The sequence below is a fragment of the Accipiter gentilis genome, chromosome Z (genome assembly GCF_929443795.1).
Source record: "Accipiter gentilis chromosome Z, bAccGen1.1, whole genome shotgun sequence".
NCBI classification, from domain to species: Eukaryota; Metazoa; Chordata; class Aves; order Accipitriformes; family Accipitridae; genus Astur; species Astur gentilis.
In genome coordinates, this window is record NC_064919.1 from 83,635,909 (window position 1) to 83,648,044 (window position 12,136).

Here is a 12,136-nt window from a genome sequence, read left to right on the forward strand (position 1 = left end):
TATTTTCTGAATGTTGCTAAATGCCTCGATTTGGAAAATGCACTTTCCAGAAGTAGCCCATCATAAAATGATATATATAATTACTACAACACACTTTATCGGAAGTGTTATTTTATTTAATAATCCTTCTGGGTCAGATAACAATTTTCACTGTGGCCAGTTTACACTGCTCAAAATAACTAGAACCAGCTCCTTCTGCCACTAGGATATAAGCAAATAGTATATCTTAGGTTAAAAAAATTCCCAGCCAACCAGCACCCATGTCTCCAGGGTTGGCTTTTTACTTTGAGCTGTGACGCAGCAGATGTAAATTAGGTGTACTTAAGTTTGTTTGTTTGTTTTTTTCTTGGCTCTTGATTTTTCTTATATAGTCAACTTGTTCACCCAAACCTTTTCCCTCTGCTTTTTGAGTTCATGAAGATGATACTGTACCTGCATGCTCAACAGTTGTAGTTCTTGGGATCTCCAGCCCTACTTGAAAGTCAGCCTTGGCCCAAGGTCTTGCTCTGAATTGCTTGGAGAGTCTAAAGTATCTGTGATGTACCTTTGGAGTTTTGGAACTCCCTCTGAAGTTCTAGATATTCTCCCTGTCTAGCTGTACTTCATTCTTACATTGCTGAAGATCCCCCCAAAATGAAAGGGAAGTGGTCCTGGGAAGCTTCCCTGACTGTCTGTGATCCATGATGTAATCTAATATCTCTTTTCCATAACTAGTCTTGCCCATTCCACTTTCTCCCACTTGGCACCTTGACAGTCTTCTCTCCCTTCACATCCATTTCTACCTAGTGTCATTCCTGTAAACCACAAATACATTACAGTAGCCTTAATCGCCTCTCTCCCACTTTGTCATATCAATCTTTTGTACACATTTTTTTTGTTTTCTTTCCTTAATTCTACATTTCTCTCCAGTTGTATTTTCCAGAAGTAAAATGCAAAATGGATTTTAGCAAGGCACCAACAGCTGTTCTCTGATAATGTTTTTCCTTTTTCCTCAAAGACGTGTAAAGTGCATAGAGTTGAAACATGTGCTGCCATTATAAGAAGCCATTAGCCAAAAGAATTTTTGAAATATGTTTCCAAACTGTCTCTCTGAGGGACTGTACGAACTGAGGTGCATTGGGAAGGAGGGAGACAGAGCCAATGGGCTGTTAAAAAGAGTAAAAACATCAGAATTTATTAACTATTTTATATACGCGTATTAAAATTCTGCATTATGTTTATTCACGTACACGCACGTATTCGTATGTATAAATATATAGAAAATAAGTATGTATATACTATACAGTCTATATCTTTCACTTTTGGGAGAACTTTGCTTCAGAAGCCTTTATCCTAAATTCTAATTCAACCCTGTCAGTCACCCAGACTGTGAAATACCTCCAAAGGTTCCCAGAAGACAGAAATTCTTCAGCCTAACTATAGGAAGTCTAGTTCTCCACTGTACTACTATGTAGAATTAATCACAAACCACTGCTTTTGCCATAGTGACATTGCCAGTATTGAAAAAGGGACTTTTAAAAGGAAGAATGAAAGCAAAGGGCTCTCCACATCCATCTGTAGTTTAGGAGGTTCACAGAAGTGTGAAGTGGCCAATTCGTCTCCATGAAATGTTCCCAGCTGAATGAGAAAACGGCATGGTGATGAATTTAGTCGCAAGCAGCAGCTTTTAAGTGTTTGAACTGCTTCAGTCACCTGAGCTGGTTCTCTTATTGCTGCCACAGAGGCATCAATGCGTCTGTTCCTGCGATGTGTACCTTGCATATGCCCACCTTGATGGGTGAAGTTTCAGGCTTTTCTCCTCTACCTGGGAGACGGTATATGGAGAAAACAGGAGGGCTCGGACCTCTTTCAGAGGGGAAAGGTGCCCCAAAGCCAGTTGGAATTCGATATTACGGGGGAGTGGGGACACTAGGGAATTTAGATGCTTTCAAAGAAGGAGGAATTCCCAAATTCGTGGTTCGTGCAAGAGTTGAAACCAACAAGGATCATGCCTACAGTGACAGATTCATATTAATGCCCCTAAAATGCTTAATTTAGAGCTCACTATCACACTTCCCCTCTTTTTCCTTTTCCTATCCCTGCTCCTTCCTCCAACCCGAGGCTGCAAATCCTTTTGTTTCTCCCAAATCCTTTCTTCTTTTATACTCCTGCTCACCCGGCACGCTTCCATAGCAATATGCAGAGTTTCTGCAGACCTACCTGCAATACTCCTAATATATCTCACCACAGCCACATAAACTACCCAGAAGCAGTCACCCTAAGAAGTCACTTTTCTAGCATTTATGCTAGAATTAGACATTGAAATTATCACCCGTGACCATACAGCAGTAATAAATGTCCAGACCAGGTTCCCTTATGCCAGAAATGTCAATTGAAACTGAGTGGTTCTTAGCCAGAAATTCTGCTTTTAGGAACTTCATTCTGTTCATTATGTTGAATATCTGAGACAAACCTACCAAACCCCCAGCTTTTCTTTTAAACAATATTTCCAAGGTTCCCTCCAGAATTGAATGCTTGTTTCTGCACTCTGACTTGGTTAAAAGTTGAGTGTGTAAAACAATCAGAGCATTGTTTTAAGCTCCAAGGTAATTTAGAAAAAAAATCTTACGATTTGTTAAAATAAAAAGAAATGCTATATTCAGAGAGGTTAGAGGCATCTTAGGAACTTCTTGCTCACGTGACTGCAAATCTGAACCGCAAGTCATTCTTTACCACCATGAAGGAACACAAAACTTTAAAAGTGTATGAGCAGTCTTTTCTATTGTAAAGATCAGAGAACCTTTAAAAGTAGCTTTTCAGCCTCAGTCCCAGCAGGGTTAGTTTACCTCAATATTGTCTCTTGTTTGGAGGTATCCAAGGCTGGGAACAAAGGGAACAAAGTTAACAAGAGAGGGCAAGCACATCCACTTTGGGACACTGAATTTCGAAAGAAATGCTGAACAGCTGAAGGGAGTAGAGGAAAAAAAAAAAAGCACAGTTTCAGAAAACATTTGCTAGGAGAAAAGACTGAACAGCTTGCAATTATTTTGTTGGAAGAGTAACAGCAGAAAGAAGTGATACAATCTTCAACTAACAGAGAGAGAGCTGAAAAAAATGAAAGACATTTTTTATTCAGGGTGTCAGAGATCAGAATAAGGTAATATTTTTGAAACCTTGTGTCCTGGTTTTGGCTGGGATAGAGTTAATTTTCTTCCTAGTAGCTGGTGTAGTACAGTGGTTTGGGTTTAGAATGAGAGTAATGTTGATAACACACTGATGTTTTAGTTGTTGCTGAGCAGTGCTTACATTAAGTCAAGGAATTTTCAGCTTCTCATCCTGAGTAGGCTAGAGTGGCACAAGAAGTTGGGAGGGGACACAGCCAGGATATCTGACCCAAACTGGCCAAAGGGATATTCCAGACCATGTGACATCATGCCCAGTATATAAACTGGGGGGAAATCTGATCGGGGGGCTGCTGCTCGGGAACAGGCTGGGCGTCAGTCGATTGGTGGTGAGCAATTATTTTTCATTTTCATCAGTTATTTTTCTTGGGGTTTATTTCTCTCTCTTTTTGTTATTTTCTTTTTCATTACAATTTATTATTGTTTTATTTTATTTTATTTTATTTCAATTATTAAACTGTTCTTATCTCAACCCCTGAGTTTTCTTACTTTACCATTCTGATTCTCTCCCCATCCTGCTGGTGGGGGGGGGAGTGAGTGAGCAACTCTGTGGTGCTTAGTTGCTGGCTGGGGTTTTGCTGGAAAAGCAAACTTCAGTCAAGTGAAAAGGTGCATAAAAGCAGAAAGGAAAAGGATAATCAAAATATATGCAGTTCATCCATTTCCAAATTCAATGCCACAAAGTAGGAGTAGGAATAGAGTCATGACTCTGAGATGTTGTGAGAGAAGAAAATTTGGGAACTGCTCTTGCATGCGCTGCTGTTTGTGTCCTGAAAAAGTGAAAAAGCGTGTACTACATGCAGTTGCGGGAAATGCAAAGGAATGATAGCTGCAGCATAATCTTGGCAGATCCAGAGAATTTCCATGTAACCCTCTTGCAAAAGAAAGCTGCCAGTCACTCACCAATTTTCATGTGCTCCATGGGGCCACCATCCCTTTGCACTCCACTTGAATTGTGTTGCCAGCCACAGTACACTACCAGCAACATTGTCAAGCAGCAATATTAGAATGGCAAAATGTAAAAAACCATTGTGCTGTTCCTGAGATCCTATTTTTTCCTCTCGTGCTTTGAATCATATTCCTGTACATCAGTGCAAGATACTGCTGAGTTTTTCATTTGATACTGACAGTCAATACCTGCATATGCTCAACAAGAGAGAGGAGAAAGAATTAATTGTGGACTCTTTTCAGCATTCAAACAGAATATGAGAACATACTTCATGAAGCTTAACCTCTAGAGAGAAAGATGAAGGTAGGACTAGACTTAACTTGAAAACAGAACTAATGGGGAACAGCTACTATAGACAATAAACTGTAGTGATGCTGGTCACCTTGTGATTAGACGGAGGATTCAGTCACCTTCTCTGTACTTGGGGCCAACCGTAAGTTTGACATTGGCTTTGAAATACAAGAGCTAAAGTAGTCCCAGCGTATTCACTGAAAGAGAACTTGCCAAACACAAGGGGAAAAATAGCAACTGCAATCAACAAAGAAAGCTCAGATGTAAATTTAAGGCAATAAAACAGTAACTAAACTGAGAATTGGCATTAACCCGAAATGGAACTCTGAGAATATAAACATCCTCTATCTAGGTCAAAAACTATCCTGGAGTAGATGGATCTGTCTCTCAGTACAGTAGAAGTTTTATCCTGGATTTGAGAACTTTTCCTCTTATAGCATACGTTCCTGTGAAAACTTTTACTCCCCTTTTGAAAAAGTTTTATTTGAAAACATCTAGTTGGGAGTTCTGACTGCAGGCTCCAGGTTACACTTTATACCTACAGAGACCAGGCTCAAAACTTTATCAGATGAACCTTGAGCTGTCCATTTCACTAATGTGGAAGTGTGGGAAGAACTCTGAGCAGCAGTAAAAGGCCAGAGGAAAAAATAAGGATGGAACATCAGGGAAACAAATTTGTGACCAAGAAGCATGAAGTTGAGACAGCTGGTTTGAAAAGCAGCATTTTTGGTAATCACAGATGTGTTTACACATGGGTGTTAGTACACTTAGGTCCAGAAAGGTACTAGAGTCTAAAAAAAGGCACTGAAGTTAAGGGGTCATTTCACCTGACTTTGGCATCTGAAGTTAGATGCTTAGTCTAAGCCATCTGTTTAGTCCCTAGCAAAATACTTTTAGGAGGTATATCACGCTGTCGGTCAGAGACCCTGGAAAGGAACACTTTGCCCTCCGTAACAAAATCCTTTTCTCTATCTACTGTGCTGGGAAGCCCAATAATGACTAATTTACGTTGAATACCTCCCTTTTGGACAGCTAAAATTAAATGAGAGGAATCACACATAAGCAACTTCATCATCACCAGGAAAAAATTCTGTGCATAATGAGGGATCAACACTTAGATCCTCAAAGTCCCAAGCTCAGGTCCTCACTGTTTCCTTTGGCAGGCTAGATGGTCACCCAGTTTTAATCCCAGAAACTTAAAAAAAAAAAAAAAAAAAAAGAAGAAAATAATATAAAAAGAAGTCTGTTAGAGTCTAAATTACTTAGCTACTTAGTAACTAGCAGACTTGAAAAGTCTAACAGCGGTAGAAAAGAGGTAGCAGAAGAGGTGACTGAAAGGTCTAATACAGAGATCCTGGTTACAAAGTCTCTCCTCTGTCACAGAAAAAGTCTTCTACCGTAAGACAAAAGACAGAAGGGTTTTCACTGGAGAAGAATAATTCAAAACTATGTAATGGCTCTCCAAGGAGCAGTGTTAGTAGTTAGTCAGGATGTAGTTTCATGATACTCTTGTTTAAGTGACAATAACTACTTAAAAAAAATTATTTCATATCTCAAACCCCTACAAGAAAAAATGATTTTTTTCTCCCTGATAATTTCAAAGATCCAGTTAATATAAACTACCCACCAATCATTGCAGTTGGTACATCTGTGCACAATAGTGAATAGCTAAGGGACCACTGGCTGAGGGACATTGGAAAAGTGATTGCCAAAATGAGTATCCATAGAGTTACACCCTTGGGTAATCTGGGATTTCAACCAAACGTGAGTTTAATAAGGTCGTTTTTATATTTAGACACCTAAAATGTAGCTGAAGTATTAACTCTTTTGTAGATGTACTTTTATAGCCTAAGTAGGCAATAAACACCCATGGATTCTGGATCTCATTTTGTATCTATATTGAACAAGAAAATTTTATGTATCTAATTTTCAGAAGAGACCTGTAACTTTGGATGATGGCACAGACACTCAGTGTCAAAAGAAATTTTCCTTCATGTAGTTTTCTGAGTGTCACACACAAGATATCTGGGGTTTGGGAACTCTCAGTCCTATACCATAGGTACAAATAAAAATAAAATTATCGAAGTCATCTTCTCTGAAAGGGAGAAAACAAAACTCCACAGAGCTCCAAAATTATAAAAGACCCCCTCCCTGCAAGCACACCTTTAATATACGTACCTCTTATAATACACAGACATTTAGAAAATTCCTAGTTAGTCCAAAACAGCAGGTGCTAAATCAGTCAGCTTTGCAAGCAGGCTGTGCAGGGAAAGTAGGAATAAATCGTTTACAAGTGACACAGACTATCACCTTTTGCAACGCTGGCATTACCATTTAAATGGTCCTTGACAAGGATCTTTGCTCTATTTTACATTCAAGCTTAGCAAACACATGCTGAACATTCATTAAGCAAACCTGTTATAACAAATGAAAAGAGACTTCAGGAATGTTATCACACTCTATGTTCTGAGTGTGATAAATAATTAAAAACCTGTTGGCACACTGGTGTGTGTTTTTATGTTTTATGTATGTATAAGACTCCATATCTGCAGCAGGCAGGGAAACTATCTTTTCCTACAAGAGCCTATCACTCTTGGATTTGGAAACCAAATAGAACTCCACCGATTTCAATAGAACAATGTTGATTTACACCACTGGAATAAATGTTCCCAACTATTGAATTCCAAAGGAAAGGATGTGATGACTGCCTTGTAATTGAAGTGAATATTTTTACATATGATTGAGAAATAGACACCTATTTAATTTTTGTTTTAAATGTATATGCCTTTTCACAAATGCAGGTGAAAAAAAGTGCGGTAAGCTTCAAACCAGAAAACTTTATCACATTTTGCATTAGGTAAGATTGAAGTAACATTTCTGTTACTTTATATGGTTCATATAAGTAGTATGAAAAGGAAATGAAACATCCAGAAAAAACTTTTGCACTGAAATACCAGTTTTCCCAGTCCTCGGTTAGAAAGAGAATGCAAGTACACAAACCCAAACATACACAATAGGAAAAGTATTAGAAGAACTACCCTAAAAATCTTTGAGAATTTCCTTATTTAAGTATGAGTTACATCTGTAATTATACAGTATTCTAAGTTGAAAAAGATTATTGGTTTTTTCCATCGGGAAATGTCAGTGCAGCGCTATTCTTGTTTTTTCCTCCGATTCAGACAATTAGCTGAAATTGTCTTGAATTCACAAATTGTTTCGGTTGATCTGAATGTACAGGTTGATAAGACAAGTTTCGACTGATAAATGAGACACAGCTTTACTTAGAAATTAAACCTCATTTAAAGCCTATGGAGCTTCAGTTCCTAAATCGTTTGTGTTTTTCTGAAACTTGTATCCTGTCAAGCTAATAAAGTATTCTCATTTTTGATTATGTACAGAAGATAGGATTTCCTTGTATTATTAACCACATACTCTCAGAGATTGTGTGGTGTATAGGACTTTGCGCTTGCTTTCTCTGGCCTTCAGTTAAAGAAGAAATGCCACTTGCCAAATTATAGGCAGTGTAATTATTAGAAGCCTGAGGACAAGTTGTTCACAGTGGAACAAACCAGGGAACAGTTGGTTTGGTTGAATTTGTTGTTCACTTGACTGCTTCGTTCTATCCTTTTATTCAGTAGAGGGTTGTATAGCCGCCTCTCTGTCTGTATAGTCTGTTACTTTTTGCTTTTAAATCATTTAATGACAGTCAAAAATGTCTTTTCTGTCTAAAAGTTATATGAAGATAAGGTCTTTTAAAAAGCATCGTATATAAAATGCATACATATTATTCAAGCGTGTGCCTAGTGTACAGCTATATGTATCTTTAAACAAGGTACTACTTTGCTTGCTTTTCCACTCAAATAGTCAGGGGATTTGAGTTTCAGGGAGTCTTGAAGCTTACCTGGAGGAGCTTAAATTTAAACTGAACTGAATGATATTTACATCTCTGTATCAGGGAAAGGCATCCATTCTCCTTTCAAGTGCTATGTCTTAACTCCACTGTGGTGCACTAGCCTTCGCAAACAGCCAGAAGCCCACCCAGCTGCTCCCTCCCTCCCTCTCCTCAGTGGGATGCAGGGAAAAATAGAATAAAAAAGCTCATGGGTTGAGTTATAGGCAGGGAGACTACTTACCGCTTACTGTCACGGCAAAACGAACTCTACTTGGGGAAAATTTACTTTATTGCCAATTAAAAGAGATTTGGGTAGGGAGAAACCTCACCGTATTCTCAGATAGGCCACCTCAGCCCCCCACCTCCCAAACCTGAACGTGGACACCTGATACAGACACTTAAACGGGCAAAAAAATCTGAGAAGGCGCAGACTGTTGTATTATTCAAAGTCACCAGAAGGCACCATTACAGTTAATCTGACAGTCTGTTGAACTGTATGAATAGGCGGTTAGATCTGGAATAAATGTCTGTTTGTTGTGTAATTCTTTTTTACAGGCAATGAATATCACCAAAAAAGTCTGTTTTGTCCAAGTCTCTCTCTGACAGAATCATTTACTAGATGCAAAGCTGTTGCCTGCAGGTTACTACGCACGCAAAACAAATAAAATAATTGCATATTGTCAAATCACGGCAATACGAATGGATCTGGAAATGTAAAAGCAGGTGAAGAAAAATGGATAAGTGACCAAAACTATGGGATTTGCTGGCGTTCAGGTACTTAGGAAAACTGGAAAATACGAACTCTCCAAAACCCTGAAGGTATTCAAGCAGCTTTTCAAATTACCTTTCAAGGATGCTCAAATTTAACAGGGAGAAAGAAAAACACCCTCTGTGTCAGATAAAGGATATTTAAATGTATAACCCTCAGGATGACAATCTCTCTTAAGAGTGGGTAGAAGAGAGATGAGGGCTTCACCCAGATCTGGTTAACATTACCTGAAAATGTTAAACTTTTTTAAAGCCCCGCTGATACCAAGTGAGGGCAGTGCCCCTGACTGAGACTTGAGTGACAGATGAGATTCTTGCTAATTTTCCCAGCAAAATCTCTTTAATGCCTGTTTTTCCAAATTAATCGTTCTGTACCCATGGATCTACTGGTGAAAATCCTCATGTTTATGCTTCAGTGATGTAAACAAAAGATTGTTACCACACCAGCCTGGTTTTAGACTGCGCCAGTTAGTGTTTTTCCAGCCAGCGCTCAAGCACAGTTTGCAAAATAGAAAGGGACAGGGACTTTTACCAGTAGTTACCACGGATGAGGCTTTTCTTTTGGGGGATAAGGCATTTGGAAAAGAGAGTTTAGCCATATGAATGCAATCTGTGCAGCTTCATAAAGCCCTTGGTTCATTTTATTTCCCAGTATTGACACAGTTAACAGGCAAGGACAGGAGAACAAGTGCCAAGGCTAGCAGAAAGGGTTGTGGGGAAGAATCTTACTCGTTTCTCACCTCAGCCTTATGCTTAAACACATAACTGACACAACTGAGGAACCTTATTTTTTTATATATCAGATACTCTAATACACCATTTACAGCAGCCTGAAGTGAGCAATTAGGGGGAAGCTTACCGTGCCGATTGTAACCACTTTACATCTTTAGAATACTGTGTGAAATTTGGTTAGTGATCTAATCCATATTGTAACAACTTCAGAGTTTTTAAAAATGAAAGGCAATTGTTCTGGTTTTGACCTGTGCTGAAATAATTCCTGCTCTCAAAAACTGTGGTTGTCAGATGACTAGTGATTTTAGGCAGACAAAGATAATTCTAACCTTTAACTGTAGTGGAGACTGAGAACTTCTTTCTGCTAAATACGTCAAAATCAGAATGCTTGTCTGAGTTGTTATAGAAAGGGGATTAGAGTCTGGATAATACTCCAGATCCCAAGATTTTAACCTCTCCCAGAAAGAGTGTCTAAAAAAGTTGACAAACTACTGTTTGCCCAGATCTGATTCACACTTCAACTTGTTATATTGCTCATTATTACTGCTGACTACTACTATTACATCTATTGTGTGTATTTCCTATCCTTTGGGGGAAGTAAAAATAAACCCAAGGAGTTTGATTGTATACAAGGAGTGTGTAAGTACTTTCTGGATATGAGTTTCTATTCAAGACAGACAGGAGAAGGTTTCTGTAGTAGCTCTCAGCCTTCCATGCTTAGCTGAAGCCGGGTCAAGGTTGACTCCTGGAAGGCTGTATCATTTGTTTGTGGCATACTACAATTTGCCTCTGTCAGAGGACTCCTATTTTGGGGAACTGTAATCTAAGCACACCAGCAAATCAACATGAGTGGAGTATTAAAACACCAAAATAAATACAAATAAAGGAGAGAGTGGACTGTGAAGAGACAAACACTGTGTCAGGGGGGAAGGAGCATCTGTCACAACCCGGGCTGGACAGACCAGGGAGGAGTGTGGTGAGTTCGGAATTCCCTCGGACTAAATTAAGGTGAAACGACACCAAAGGATGAGTTAAACATTTTATTTATGGCAGAAGCAAACTGAAGTTGGATGGTGTAACAGTAGGTGGTTTGGTCTCTTACAACAGGGACGGGCATGGAACTACCTCAGTAAACCACGTAACGCGCGGTAACCACATATACATCTGTTCAGGGAAGAAAATAAGGAGATCCCTCCCGTTGGGTCAGGGGGTTCAGAGCGGACCCCCCTGCTTTCTAGGCTCCTTCTCAGAGAGGATCCCAGGGGTGGCTGGATCCGCTCCTAGTCCCAGACTTGGTCAGTGGGTTTGTGTCCAAAGGGATGAGGTGTGGGGGTTATGGGAAAAGAAAGAGAGGAAGAGGAAGAGAAAAGAGAAAGCTTCCACCAGCCCTGGGTCCAGCGCTGGTCCCACCAGCCGAGGGGTCCAGTTCTGGAGGGGGGCACACGTGGGGGTCCCCTTTGTGCCCTTTTCTCACCTTCTTGCCCCTCCTTCGGGCGGGCACTCGGCCTCACGAGGCATCACGAGGGGTTTGTGCCTTCGGAACCTTCGGGAAAGGGGTCGCCTGGGGAGTCGCTTCTCCCTCCCCGCAGCCGTGAGCCCTGTTCGATCTCTGGCCGTACGGGCTGAGCGGCCCCGAAGAGGGAACCTCCGCGGCCTGTTGCTGGTGTCCTGGGCTGGTCGGGGATGAACGTTCCTCCTTGTGCAGGTTCGTCCTCACGTAGAAGTTGCCCCACCACAGCGTTGGAGACGTTAACTCTTTCAGTCCCTCCTCACGCATGATGTTGCTGTGCAGCCTTGCGAGCAAGGTCTGTTCCTTCCCTCAGGCCAGGCCCCGGTCCCTGTCCATCACGATGGGTGTTTTGAGGCATTCACTCTGTCCGGTCTCTCACAGCATCGTAGCGTGTTGAGGAGAATAAATACAAGGAAGTGAGAAGCAAGGCTGGACCCTGGGAATGGCATTTGGGTATGGGTGACGGGTTGAGTGAAAGCAGAATTTGGCAGGGCTTTCTGGACCATATTCTTTTCTTTCAGTATGCTTGGATCTAGAGTGAGTAGCACTGCTTTTGCCAGGACAGCCATCTTCTCTCTGCACCAGTCAGCCATCCTTTCTCTTACATAAATTACCATGACTTAGGGTGACAGAAAGCAGGTTCATGAGAAGTCCAAGAGGTGAAAATGGAGACAGCAGCACCATGAACAGACAACATTCAGTAAGGAGAAGGCTACAAACAAAGCCCTACAGCCCAGCCGAGCAGGCGTGAAAGAAATACAGGGTTGTTGCAGATGGTCGACGCCGAAAACCAAACTTTGTAACAGAGAACCCACTCAACCAGCTAAAGCAAG